At 40.6% G+C, this 14,759-nt stretch overlaps 1 long non-coding RNA gene across 3 annotated transcripts in view; it reads left to right on the top strand.

The window, feature by feature from the left end:
* LOC127489155 (uncharacterized) overlaps positions 1-14,759 on the top strand; it is a 477,275-nt gene that overhangs the window by 392,059 nt on the left and 70,457 nt on the right. For 2 of the 3 annotated variants that reach the window (XR_011384363.1, XR_011384360.1), the window contains exon 2: positions 10,722-10,865. The exons of the other annotated variant lie outside the window; for it this stretch is intronic. This is a non-coding gene — a long non-coding RNA (uncharacterized lncRNA). The remainder of the gene's footprint in view (positions 1-10,721; positions 10,866-14,759) is intronic. 3 annotated transcript variants of the gene reach the window in all.

The raw sequence follows: 14,759 nt of genomic DNA, 5'->3' as shown, positions 1-14,759 counted from the left end.
TACGACATCATAATGGTGGTCAATAATATCACATTAGGTTTAGGATGTCACAATTGACATGATAATGATACAATGGTGGTTTAGGACATCATAATTGACTATGACAACACAGAAGTCAGTTTCTGACATCACAGTGTTAAAATGTTAGTATTATATTGGTAGTTAATATCATCACAATTGACAATGTCAGCACTATTTGATTTATAGTAACAGGATGTGGATTTATGACTTAATAGCTACTTTTAATAATAAAATGTTTTGGTTATGACACCTTAATGGTTGTCTTATGATATCACAATGGTGGTTAATGACAACACAGTGTTTTTTGTTATCACAATTTATTGTCATTGCAATGTGGTCTATGACATCACAGTTGAACATGACACCACAACAAAGGTTTATGGCATCATAATTGATTATGACACCACAGAGATAGTTCATGACATCACAATGTTTGTTTATGACATCTAAATATATATTTATGACATCAAAATTGGTTACAAAATCACAACAGTTTAATAACACCACGATTGATGGCACCAAAGTGGTGGTTTATAATGTTGCTATTGATCATTACAACACAAATGAATGAAGAACATTCCAATAGATTGTTGATTTAAAAATTGTTTAGGAAAACACAAATGTTCTCAAAATACAACAAAAGGGTAGGCTCATGATATATAAGTGTTGGTTTATGACATCATAATATTTTTTATGACATGACAATTGATTGACACCACAAAGTATTATGACACCAATGGTGTCTGGGGATATCCCAAGTGATTATGAACAGATAATGATTGGTTTATGACATCAAAATTGAAGCCTTGTGACAATTCAATGGTGTTTCCTCTGGATATTAACAAAACAGATGTCATGCATTTACCATGTTCAAGTAAAGTTAAAGTAGAATACCACACAGCCCTCCCTTGTTTTCCATCAAACTCCTCCCTCCTTCCCCTGTCTTCTTACATCAGCTTTTGCAAAGACATAATTTTAAACCATTCTATATTCACAGGCTTCATTTATGGCTAGCCATAATATTCAACAATAAAAAGTGAGAAGACTAAGGACATTAATAGTATGAACAAATACTAAAAATGGCAATTATATCACAAAGTGTCCATCTCATTCCTACATACTTTTTTGTATTCTATCTTAGTTGCAAAGATCAGGAAAAATATGATATTTGCCTTTTTGGGATTGCTAATTTCCCTAAACACAATGGTTTCCAGTTGCATCTGCATCCATTTTGTTATAAAAGCCAGGATTTCATTGTTTCTATGGCTGAGTAGCATTTCATAACATGTGTGTATCATATTTTATTTTTCCATTCATCAGTTGAATTGATTCCATGTCTTAACTATTGTTAGCTGACCTGTCATAAACATGGAGATACAAATAATTCTTTCATATGTCGTTTTCATTTTCATTTTGTTTGAGTAAATTCCAAGGAGTGGGATGGCTGGGTCATATGGATGATTTATTTTCACATTCCTGAGGGATCAACATACTCTGTTCCATAATGGTTGAACTAATTGGCATTCCCTGAAACCGTCAATCATGGTACATTTTTGGCCACATCCTCTCCAGAATTTATTTTTATTTCTGTATGATAACCATTACAAGGTGATATCTCTTTGTGCTTTTATTTACATTCCTAAGATGGAAAATTACCCTGGGATTCTTTTCATCTGTCTGTTGGCCACTTGAATTTCATCATTTGAAAAATTCATGTTCATGTCCTTTGCCCAATCCAGTTATTAACTGGATTGTTTGACTCTTTTGTGGTTGTTGAGTTTCTTGAGCTCTTAATATATCCTGGACATTGAAGCCAGTGCTGTGGCACAGTGGGCTAGAGCCCAGCCTGCAGCACTAGCATCCCATATGGGCACCAGTTCAAGTCCCGGCTGCTCCACTTCTGATTCAGCTCTCCACTGTGGCCTGGGAAAGCAGTGGAAGATGGCCCAGGTCCTTGGGCCCCTGCACCCACATGGGAGACCTGGAAGAAACTCTTGGCTCCTGGCTTCAGAACAGCTCAGCTCTGGCCATTGTGGTCATTTGGGGAGTGACCCAGTGGATTGAAGACCGACCTCCCTATCCCAGCTCTACTACTGTATGTAACTCTGTATTTCAAATAAATAAAATAAATCTTAGAAAAATATATAGCCTGGATATTATTCCTTTATCAGTTGTATAGCTTGCAAATACTTTCTCACATTCTGTGGATTGTCTCTTCATTTTCTTGAGTGTTATCTTTGAAATTCAGAAGATTCTTAGATTGATCCAATCCCATTTTCTCTATATTTATGTTTATTGCCTGGGCTTCTGGAGTCTTTTACAATAATGATTTGCCTGTACCATTGTCTTGTAGTTTTCTCAATGCTTTCCTTTAGTAATTTGAAGGTATTGGGTCATTGATTTGGATCCTTGATCCATTTTCATTGATTTTGCATAAGATGTATGTCAGGAGTCTTGTTTCATGCTTCTTCATGTTGAGATCCAATTTTCCTGGCACCATTTGTTGAAGAGAATATATTATATATTTTCTCCAGAGATTGATTTTAACTCCCTTATCAAAGATTGGTTATAGATACATGGATTGATTTCTGGGGTCTCTGTTCTGTTCCATTGATCTCTATGTCTATTTTTGTGCCAGTACCAGGCTGTTTTGATTATAACTGTCCTGTAGTATGACTTGAAATCCTCTGATATTGTGATGTCTCTGGGTTTGTTTTTGCTGTTTAGGATTGCTTCAGGGGTTGGCACTGTGGCGCTTTAGGTTAATCCTCCACTTGCAGTGCTGGCATCCCATATGGGTGCCGGTTCTAGTCCTGGCTGCTCCTCTTCCAATCCAGTTCTCTGCTGTGGCCTGGGGAAACAGTAGAAGATGGCTCAACTCCTAGGGCCCCTGCACCCACATGGGAGACCAGGAAGAATCACCTGGCTCCTGGCTTCAGTTCAGCACAGCTCCGGCTGTTGCGGCCATTTTGGTGTGAACCAATGAAGGAAGACCTTTCTCTTTGTCTCTCTCTCTTTCTGTCTGTAACTCTACTGCTCAAATAAATTAAATAAAATCTTTTAAAAAATTGTTTCAGCTATTTGGAGTCTTCTCTGTTTCATATGAATTCTAGAAACATTTTTTCCTAAGTCAGAGAAGAATGTCACTGGCATTTTGATTGTGATCATAGTGAGTACTATGAATATTTTCATGATATTAATTCTCCCAATCCATGAACATAGGGCATATTTTTGCTTTAGTTTTGTCTGTTATTTCTTTTGTTAATTTTTTAAAATTTTTCATTGTGGATATTTTTTACATCCTTGGTTTCATTTATACCAAGTTATTTGAATTTTTGTAGTTATTGTGACTGGGACTCATTTTACAAGTTCTTTCTCAGTCATGGCATTGTTTGTATAAATATATATATATATATATGTTATTACCATATATATATATGTGATTGATTTTTGTGTGTCGATTTTATATCATACAACATTACCAAGCTCTCTTTTTATTAGTGGACTTTTTTTATATTGAATAGTAGATAATTTTGGTTCCCCTACACATAGGATCATGTGATAATTTGAATTCCTCTTTCCATTTTGTATTCCCTTGATTTCTTTTTCTTCTCTAATGTCTCTGGCTAAACCTTCAAGAACTATATTGACTGTGGATATAGTTGTATGGTTCTGGATGTTAGTGGAAATTCGAACTGCAATTTAGAGCAAAATGGGGTCTCTATGGCTCATGACAGAGAGGTTCTCCAGGCTGGGGATGTCTCAAAAGTGCTAATCAAAGGGATATTTGAGAAGATGATGGTCAAAGTGAAAAAGAAAATAGAAGGTAAAAGTACGTTTTGGACAAGATGTAAAGGAATATTTAAAATATGCTCAAGATCAATAGAAACTTATGTGTATTTGTCCACCTGAATAGAAGCTGTTATAAAGGAAATGTCTAAATGTAAAATTATCAAGTACTATGGCAATGTTGAATAATTAACATTTCTTAGTCAAAAATTTGGTCATGATAAAAAACTATTCCTTGTAAGTATTCCCTATAATTGAGCTCCTACAGGTAGAGTTAGAGAGAAAAAGGCAAAATCTTGCGGACAAGCTAACTTAACTCTGCCAATTCAGTCTCCCTAGTCCTTACTGGTCTCTTAGGCATTCTAGTTCTTCATGAATCAATCTTAGTAAGGCATGTGCTTCTAAGAATTTGCCAATTTCTTCTGGATTATCATATTTTGCTGTTTAATTGTTCACAATTATCTCCAATTATCTCCATTAATTTTTTGTATTATGTAATACAGAGGCAATGTGTCTCTTTTAATATCTGATTTTTATTTATTTGAAATGCCTTTTTTCTTACTTAGCTTATATAAGAGCTTTTGAAGTTCTAACTTTTCAAAGAGACAGCTTTTGGGCCAGTGCTGTGATGTAGTGGGTAAATCGCTGCCTGCAGTGCTGGCGGCATCCCATATGGACGCTGGTTTGCTCCACTTCCAGTCCAGCTCTCTGCTGTCCTTGGGCCCCTGCACCCTCATGGGAAAACCCGGAGGAAGCTCTTGGCTCCTGGTTTCAGATCGGCACAGCTCTGGCTGTTGCAGCCAACTGGGGAGTGGACCAGTGGATGAGTGGATGGAAGACCTCTCTCTCTCTTTGCCTCTCCTTCTGTCTCTTTGTAACTCTGTCTTTCAAATAAATAAAATAAATCCTTAAAAAGAAACAAAGATACAGTTGTTAACTTTTTGCTATGTTTTCTTAGCCTCTATTGGCCTTATTTCTGCTATAAGTTTTATTACATCTTTTCTTCTACTACTTTTGGGTTTGATTTTTTTTTCTTGTTTTTCTAGTTCTGTAAAGTGAGGTGGTAACTTGTTTACTTAAGATATTTCTGTTTGTTATGCCACACTAATTGCTCTAAATGTCCTTATTAGCACTGCTATACCTGTATTACACAGGTCATGGCATGTTATATTTTAATTTATTTTTTATTATTATTTGACAGGTAGAGTTATAGAGAGTGAGAGAGAGAAACAGAGAGAAAGGTCTTCCTTCCATTGGTTCACGCCCCCCCCCCCAAATGGCCGCAATGGCTAGAACTGCGCCAATCCGAAGCCAGTAGCCTAGTGCTTCCTCCGGTTTCCCATACAGGTGCAGGGGTCCAAGCACCCAGGCCATCCTCCACTGCCTTCCCAGTCCACAGCAGAGAGCCGGACTGGAAGAGGAGCAGCCGGGACTAGAACTGGTACCCACATGGGATGCTGGTGCCACAGTCAGAGGATTAACCAACTGAGCCACGGCACTGGCCCCAATATTTTAATTCATTTCAAGAAATTTTTAACTTCCTTCTTAATTTCTTCCTTGATCAATTGTTTGTTCATGAATACATTATTTAATTTCTGAAGTTTATTAAGTTTCCAAAGTGTTTTGTTATTTTGTCTACTTTTATTGTAGTGTTTTTAGTGAAGATACTTGATATGGATTCCAGTTTTAAAACCTTGCTGACAACTGTTTTGTGACCTATCATGTGCTCCATCCAGGAGAATTTCCATGTGTTTAGACGAATGTGCACTCTGCAGCTAAATGGAATGTTCTACAGATGCCTCATAGATCCAGCTGATCCAGGTTGCAATAAACTTTGCTGTTTCTTTGCTTATTTTCTGTCTGGCTGATCTGCCCACTTATGAAAGTGGGCTGTTAAGTCCCCTAATATTATTTAGTGGAGTCTATCTCCCTGTATTACAAATTGTACACAAAGTGTATTATCAAATACACTTTCCACCCCTTTGCATTTTCAAGCCCTTCTTGAAGACAAATCACTGAAACCATTGCTCTTTCCACACTGTCACAAGGTTCTCAGGAACTTTCCTCATTCCTTTGGGCTAATTTTTATTTTTCCCTTCTCTTACTGTGTATTCTCATAACCTATCATCAATGTAGCTGATTCTTTCTTATGTTTCATCTCTCCTGCAGTTGATGTCTTCTATCACATTTTTCATTTCATGTGGTTTACATTTCAGTTGAAAGACATGTTTGATAGTTGAAATTACTTCCATCTATCAGAGAATAAAGTTATTTCTGTGTTCAGTTGAAGTTAATTGAATTTTCTTTATTTGATTTGTATGCATCTCATAAATATAACATTAGGAATACAGTAATTCTTCTGTACCTGTCCTCCCACCTACTCCTCCTCCCTCTCCTGTTTTGTGTGAGAAAGAAAAAGAAAGAAAAGAGAAAGAAAAAAATCGAATAAAAAACTAACAGAACTCTTCCTCAGTAGTCTAGACAAGAATGTTCTATGTTATTGCTTCTCTAAGGTGTTTGTACTTTTTTTCCCCTTTCTCTTTTCCCTTCCTTCCTCTCCCTCCTTTCCTTTTCAAAACTTAATTGTCTTTAAAGAAGAACCTAAGGATGATACCTCTTTTGTGAGCTCTTAGACATAACTTATGAGACATAATAATATCCACCACGTTGCTGTTGGCTCCTGCCTGCAGCAGCACGTGGCAGATCTCCACGGAGCCCTTCTGGGTGGCTGTGTGCAGGGGCGTGCGCTTGCTCTGCTGTCGCTCTGGAAGTTGGGGTCCGGACTGTCCAGCAGCATCAGGATCACCTTCTGCAGCTCCCCCTTCTTCGCCAGCAGGTACAGCTGCCAGGGCTGGAACCGGAGCTTCTTCCTCCTCTCTGACTCCTGGATGACCAGGGCCTTTTCCAGGGCTTCCAGGCCTGGCCCTGGTGGCAACCCCATGGCTGACAGGCAGCCTCCATTGGGCAGTGTCAGAGAGGGGCCAGAACTGCCGATGGTGTCCGCGAGGGGGTCGCAGGGTGGGCGCTGTGGCTCCCCATGCCCACGCATCTGGGTGCTGGGCTGGGACGTGTCCGCTCTCCCAGGGGCATCCTGGGCCAGGGTTGGGGGCACGGGCACTGCAGTGCCAGCCAAGGAGGTCACCCCATCCCCCTGGCCCAAGTCGGCCCGGCCACCGGAGGATGTGGCCCCCGCGCGCAAGGACCCAAGGACCCGGCCTGCCTCCCGCATGGCCACGCCCAAGGCCGAACCCGTGGCTGTCGCCAGGAGGAAGGGGCTGGCGGCCAGCAACAAGGGTGGCCGGGCGCCCCTCGCCAAGAAGTCCCTGGTCCGCAAGACAGCCACCCGTGCCCTGTCCAAACTCACAAATATGTGAAAATTAAACAACAGTCTAAATATCTGAACCCCAAAAATCAGAACGGAGAACATAAATACACCAAATTAATAGAAATAAAGGCAAAAGACACAAAAACTTAAAGTATATGTACAAAGCAATGCTTAGGGGAAAATTTATAGCTAAAAATGCTTGTATAAAGAAGAAACAAGATCTCAAGTAAGTAATCTAACCATTCACTCTAAGATACTACAAAAAGAAAATCAAACCAAACCTGAAAATAGTAGGAAGGGAATAATAAAGATTTAAGTAGAAGGTAATGAACTATAGAATAGATACAAACACTGGAATATCAGACTCTTTTTCAAAGCCTTCAAAAATCAATAAAACTGATAGGATAAAAAGAGAATTCACAATTTAGTAGAATTTAAATGAAACAGATATCATTATCAACTTTACATGAATAAAAGGGATTATACAGGAATATGCTCAAAAATCTTACTTCAAAAAATTATACAGCATAGAAGTAATGATAAAAGTTTAGAAGATAAGGACTACCAAACTGAGTCAAAAAGCACAGATAATAAACTGTAACAAGTGAAGGAGTGAGTTAGAATTTTAAAAAATCATACACAAAGAGATGAGCAGTTTCCCCACTAAATTCAACAAAATTTTTAAAGAGGGAAATGTCAATTCCTCACAAACCTTTCCAATAAATATAACCTGGCACACTCCCCAATTCATTTTCTAACTACACTGATAAATGAAAGAAATCACAAGAAACTAAGAAGCCAATATCTCTGATGAAAAACTCCTCACCAGCGCCGCGGCTCACTAGGCTAATCCTCCGCCTTGTGGCGCCAGCACACCGGGTTCTAGTCCCGGTCGGGGCACTGGATTCTGTCCTGGTTGCCCCTCTTCCAGGCCAGCTCTCTGCTGTGGCCAGGGAGTGCAGTGGAGGATGGCCCAAGTCCTTGGGCCCTGCACCCCATGGGAGACCAGGAGAAGTACCTGGCTCCTAACATCGGATCAGCACGGTGCGCTGGCCGCAGCACGCTGGCCACGGCAGCCATTGGAGGGTAAACCAATGGCAAAAGGAAGACCTTTCTCTCTGTCTCTCTCTCCCACTGTCCACTCTGCCTGTAATATATATATATATATATATATATATATATATATAACAATTTCAAAAAACTATGATAGCCCATGTAACAAGATAAAAGGATGCAGCCAGCTGAACTTGTCTCTGCTGGTCAAAATTTTAGGAAATTCATGTTCAACTCTAAGGGGCACACTGGAACAATGCTGTCATCCCATATTTTGCAGAGTTCCTGATACAGTGTTGTTTATTAAATAACCAAGAAGAAAGGTTGCAAGGGAGGAAGAAAGGAAAAGAAGAAGAGGAAGAGGGAGGAGGGACAGGGAAAATGATGGAAAGAACCCAAAGTGGAGTGCTTAGCTGCATAACAGAACTTTGTATATCCAAACTCAAGACTTGGAGAGTGAATAAAACAAGCGTTTTAGAGGAATAAAGCCTGAAAATGCATAAAGATCATCATATGGAAAAGATATTACATTTATTGTGGGATGCCCAAAAGAATGGCAAAAGGAGAGCAAGTTCCAAAGAACTAATTTTCTATAACATATGAAAGGGACTTTATCATAAAGTCATTCAGTAATTGAATAGTGGTGGAGGAATGAGCATTTAGCCTAGTGGTTATGTTACCGGTGAATGGCAGGGTTCTTGTCTTCACACAAGAAAGAATTCAGGCATGAGACAGAGTAGTGGAAAGTAAAGTAACAAAGTTTATTAGGGAAAAGGACATCTGTAAGAACAGATGGGCACCTCTCCAGACAGGTGCACACTCCTTGTTCATATGACATGGATATATCTCTACATTCCGATTATTCCCCTTAGGTATTGTCTAAGATCACTGAGGCCCCACTTTATAGCCTACTTCTTCTGAACCCTCACCAGAATCAGCTTAATGCTCTTGTCATGGCCATATGGGCTTGTTCTAGCCATCACTTCAAAAATCTTCCACCTCTACTCATTACCCAGTTCCAAAAGCCACCTCTCTGAGTTCTTGGTCCTAATTTCTGTCTTAGGCCCCTAGGGCTGTGCTATCAAAATACCTTAGATGTACAGTATCTGCAGAAGAAACATTGGCCATGGGCCTGGAGGCTAAGATGTGCAAGATCGAGGCACCAGAAGATTGGGTGCCTGGAGAGGGCTTGCTCCCTGCTTCAAAGATGGCCCATTCTCACACAGCAGAAGGAACAGCTTCCATTAAGCTTTTTTCATGAGGGCAGAACTCTCACAGCCTAATCCCCTCCCAGTGGCTTACTCCTTGACACTACTGCTTTGGGGATTGCCATTCAGCATACAAATTTTTGGGGGAACTCAACATTTTGGACCACAGCAGCGGGTAATCTTCCAACTGTTTATTGAATGCTTTTACAACTGGACAACTTAGTCTTAAGTATTAAAAAATACCATTCTCACATTACTAAAGAATTTTAAAAAATAGGAGGGAGAAAACATCTTTTTAACTCAGCTTTTTCCAGCAATGACTAATCTTTGGATTCCTTTTTGTATCAGCAAATACAAGTCAACCTATTCCTTTTAACACTTCTGTACTTTCTCAGTGCATAGATGTCTTGTTCTTCAGTAGCCAGTCCCCTCTGGGTAGTTGTAAGATGACATTTTCCCTATTTCTTATAATGCTGCAGCACTGAAAATACCTATCTTTTCAAGTATATTTTGTGCTATTTTCTTATAAATGGAATTGTTGGGTAAGAAAATGTATAAAATTGTGTAATCATTGTCGATACTATGCCAAGATACACTCTCATCATTAGTGACAATGCCTGTTTTTCATTCCTTTCCTATGTGAATTTAAGGCTTAAGTGGACACACTTAATTTGTAAATTTAAGAATTTTTTATTATTCATTTGAGAAGGAGAAAGTGGGAGGGGGAGAGCACTCTATCTGCTGGTTCATTCTCCAAATGCCTGCAGTGGCCAGGACTGGAGCTAGGATCCAGGGATATAATCCAAGTCTTCCAGCTGAGTGGCAGGAGCCCAATCATTTGAGCCATCAGAGCTGACTTCTAGGGTCTGGATTCCAGGAAGCTGTAGCTGGGAGCCAAAACTGAGAATCAAATGTAGGCACTTCATGTGGGATAACTGTTAGGTAGGAAGTCAGATATGAGCTTATGTGTGTGTGACAAAGGCCTAAAGAGAAGATGTCTATGTCCAGGATATGCATCTGCATCTCAAAGTCATCCTGATAATGTTTCAGGGGCAGCCCAGTATCTGCATCTTGCCCTGCTCCCTCCTACCCTATAACCTGCCAGGTGGTGGTCCCCACCCCTTCTGCCTGATAACCTTCCAGATGTAGCCCAGTATCTGCATTTCAAATACCCTGCTCTGGATCCCAATTCTCCAGGGGGTCTTGCTCACCTTTCCTCTAAACTCAGGACAGCACCAGCTAGGCTTCCTCCTGTCTGATACCTTCAGGGGAAAACTCAGACAGGAGCTTCTTAATATTTACATCCATAAAATCCTTTGTTTCAGGAAGAGATGTGTGAAGACAAAGACCCATCTCCTTAAACCACCCCACCCCCACCTCAACTGGATGGGGTGTGCTCAGCCCTCTGCCTCTCTGCTGAGCCGCCCACCTGACCTGCCTGCCCAGGTGTAATCTCTCCACTCAACCAGGTAACTTCTCTCCTCCCCCTCCCCGACTCCTTACAGCACTTTTTCAGATCCAGCTTCCTGCTAATGCACCTGGTAAGGCATCAAGTAGTAGCTTAAGTCCCTGGGTTCCTGCCAGCCAAGTGGGGAGATGTAATTCCCGGCTCCTGATTTTGGCTTGGCCCAGGTCTGGCTGTTGTGGTCATTTGGGGAGTGAACCAGCTATGAGCAAAATCTCTCCCTCTTTTTTCTCTCATTTCCTTTTTTTTCTCTTTCTGCCATTCTTTCAGATAAATAAAATAAAACTTTAAAAATAAAAGGTATTCATTTTTGGTACATAAACTGTACAAATATACTCCTCAAGATAGCATTTTTCTTCTCACCTATTGATAAGTTCTGGAATTTTAATATGTTTTCCTTTGCTGTTAAATAGGAATAGTCTTCTGAATTACTAACAAAATCAGGAGACTCAAAAAATGTAATCATGATTTAAACTGTCATTGATATTTAACTGCAAGGAAATAAAAGTTAAGAAAAGTTAATTCATGTGCAAGCATAAAAAGCAAGCCTTTGACATCTGGGTCTACACCAGTGTACTCAGTCAATAGTTTCCAATCTTACTGAAGCCCAGAGAGTTCTATTGGGAAGATATACTGAACTGTCTCTTCATCATTAGGTTTCTTTGTAGGCATACATGTTGGTTTTTCTGCCATGTCAAGTTGAAAGAACTGAAAATGAAGAAATAAAGTCTTTAAAAATGTTCTTACAAAGGTTACATTCCTGCTTTATATCACCACGGACCTGTTTTGAGTTGCAGCTGTCTTGCTACAGAGGCTTCTACACAATAAATAATATACATTCAAGATACGTGGTAATGCATGTAACCATAACACAAAAGCATTCTAGGAAAGGTAACTTCCTTTTTGAAATCAAGAGGACAAAGAGCACTCACTCTTCATTAAAGGACTCTACAGTCATGAGAAACTAGAGACTTTTGTTTTAATCCATGCTAAACCAACCAAGAAGCCTGCATAATTGCTTATCTTTCCAGAACAGCTTACCAGGGAAGTCTGGGCATTAGAGTACAACAACTGAAGGAGAATTAGAAAGACAGAGCTTATAGAATATAAAGGAGTCCCTTGGACACTGAACTAACATAATGATAATTCTCACAAAGCACCTACTATGCATCCAGCATTGCGCCCAGCGCCTTGTGCTTTACCTCGTTTAGTGCTCCTAGGAGCTCTGAGGTGGACAGATTTTCATTGCCATCTGCCAGGAGGAAAAAAGACACAGAAAGCCAAAGGAACTTACTTGCCCAGAGGTCCAGCAGGTCCCAAAGCTGGTGTTCTTCCTAATGACCACACAAGTGGACCAAATCACCATTTCCTGTGTTTGCAACAGTTGCAAAAAAGGAGGGGTGGATACAAGGGAGTCCTGTGTGCTGATTTCCCAGCAGGACCGCCTGGGATGGCCCTGCTGCCCTACTTTTGAGAACAATAGCACAAAGATATGAAGACTAGGAGGCTTATTTTAAGAGGAAATATATATGGGTAACATAAAAAAGAAAAATTAACTAAACCAAAAAATAACCCAGCTCTGTGTGGTGGTCTCTTCCCTGGATCTACTCTGAAAATTGCTACCCTTTAGAATATGTAAGTTCTCTCATTTTCCCGAACATTAGATGGGTTCTCTTCTATAGATAACATTCTATACTGTGGCATGGTTTACTCTAGCATAGACTATACAAAGACGCTATATTTGCTGATGTTGGGCATCACAGTAACTTCTAGTCATTGAATTACAACTGGTAATAAACATTTAAATTACTGGGAAAAGGTTGCTCCCTAACTTCTTATTCACTAAGAATGTAAGTAAGTTACTACAAATTCAACAGTATCTGTTTCTGTATATTTTGGCACATCTGTCCAAGTCTAGTTTGAAAACCAGACATTGGTTGGTGTGTATTTCAAAACCCAATTATAAATGAATTGCAGGAGACCAGCATTGTGGCATAGCAGGAAAAGCCGCCACCTGCAATGCCAGCATCCCAGCCCCTGCCTATGTGATCATCTGGGGAGTGGAGCAGCAGACAGAATATCTCTATCTCTCCCTCTCTCTTGGTAACTCAGACCTTTTGGCCTTGCAGTTAAGAGGAGCTGGTTGAGGAGCCAGCACTGTGCCAGAGTAGGTAAAGCTGTGACCTGTGGCACCAGCATCCCACATGGGTGCTGGTTCAAGTCCCAGCTACTCCACTTCCAATCCAGCTCTCTGCTTTGGCCTGGGAAAACAGTAGAAGATGGCCTGAGTTCTTGGGCCACTGTACCCATATAGGAGACTCTGAAGAAGCTCCTGGCTCCTGGCATCAGATCTGCCCAGCTCCAGCCATTACAGCCACTTGGGGAGTGAACCAGCGGATGGAAGACCTTTCTCTTTGTCACTCCCTTTCTCCGTAACTCCACGTCTCAAGTAAAAAACAAACAAACAAACAAACAAAAAGACTAGAGCAAAAGTTCTCAAAATATGGTCCCTGAGCCCCTGAGAATCCCTGAGACTTTTTGACAGGGCTCAGGAGGTAAAAATGCTCTTTTTTTTTTTTTTTAACAATACCAAGGTGTAATTTGCCTTTCCCACTGTGATAACACTTACAGTGATGGTTCAAAAGCAATGGTGGATAAAGACACCTGCTGATCTTCAGCTCAGCAGTGCCACAAAATTGTAGTATTGCTCATAATGCTATTTCCTGCACAGATTCACAATAACAACAGAAAAAAATGTAGAACAAGCCCTCATAAAGCCCTTATGTTGTACATAGACATGTTGGTTGTCTTGAGAACTTCAAGATGTCCGGTGCATAACAAATCTTCCCAGGCAGACAAATCAATTAATTCACAGGCTTTTATTGGGGTTCCACTCCCGGGCGAGGTTCCAGAGCCCCAACAGAACAACAGAGCGGGGGGGCTGTCAGAGATTGGGAGTTCTCCTTTTATAGATTCGGGCATGGGGGTTAAAGGTTGAGGTGGGTCTGATTCTCATTGGTTGACCCTTAGGCACCTGCGGGGACCTTGACAAGGACTTTTCTTACCAGGAAGTATAGGCCTTCCCTCCTTGTGGCTCCCAAAGCTACCAAGAACAACAGATTCTCTGAGTGGCAAGAGATAGTTATTTCTTTTTTATGAAACATTGTCAGTTGTAAGAAAAACTGACAAACACTGGTATTTGGGTTTGGATATCTCAAAACAATTTCTGGGAAATAAATGAAGTGTGACATAAAACATCAAGAAAAATAACCAAGGGGTCGACTTTTGGCCCAGTGGTTAAGATGCCAGTTAAGATACCCATATGCTGTGTCAGAGTACCTGAGTTCTATACCCAGTTCTGGCTCCTGACTCCAGCTTCCTGCTAGTGAGGACCCTGAAAGACAGCGGAGATGACTGAAATGATTAGCTTCCTGCTATCCACATGAGGGACTCAGATCTGAATTCCTGGCTTGTGGCTTTGGACCAGTCTAGCTTCAGCCTGCTCTCTCTCTCTCTCTGCAAATCTCTCTCTGACCCTCTGACCCTCAAATAAATTTTTAAAATGTAATAAAATAACTGAAAATATATTCTGTAACGGATTAAAATTGAGCTTTAAAGCTAATGTTTGAGTTTTTGGAGAATTTTTATCTATCTTTTTTTAAAAATTTATTTGACTGGTAGAGTTATAGACAGTGAGAGAGAGACAGACAGAGAGAAAGGTCTTCCTTCTGTTAGTTCACTCCCCAAATGGCTGCTACAGCCAGCACTGTGCGGATCCGAAGCCAGGAGCCAGGTGCTTCCTCCTGGTCTCCTATGCGGGTGCAGGGTCCCAGCACTCAGGCCATCCTCCACTGCCTTCCTGGGCCACAGCAGAGAGCTGGACTGGAAGAGGAACAAC

Source organism: Oryctolagus cuniculus, chromosome 19, assembly GCF_964237555.1.
Source record: "Oryctolagus cuniculus chromosome 19, mOryCun1.1, whole genome shotgun sequence".
Lineage (NCBI taxonomy): Eukaryota > Metazoa > Chordata > Mammalia > Lagomorpha > Leporidae > Oryctolagus > Oryctolagus cuniculus.
This window is presented reverse-complemented; position numbering and strand designations above follow the sequence as displayed.